We start from the raw sequence: 263 nt of genomic DNA, 5'->3' as shown, positions 1-263 counted from the left end.
AAAAATTTTTTTTTAAGTAATCTCTACACCCAACACAGGTCTCAAACTCACGACTCCAAGATCAAAAGCTGCACACTCTTCCAACTGAGCCAGCCAGGTGCTCTGTCAATGATACCTTAATAAGACTGTTCAAGAAAAAAATTTCCCAGGAGGCGATGCTACAACCTGGCTCTCCTCCAGGAAATGAGCTCCCCTGGAGCTGGGCCTGACTCCTTGGAGGGCCACGCTGAATTAACTGGGAGGCGCCAGGAAGAGGTCTTTGG

The sequence above is a fragment of the Ursus maritimus genome, unplaced genomic scaffold, assembly GCF_017311325.1.
Source record: "Ursus maritimus isolate PB19 unplaced genomic scaffold, ASM1731132v1 scaffold_5, whole genome shotgun sequence".
Taxonomy (NCBI): Eukaryota; Metazoa; Chordata; class Mammalia; order Carnivora; family Ursidae; genus Ursus; species Ursus maritimus.
Note: the sequence above shows the minus strand (reverse complement) of the source record.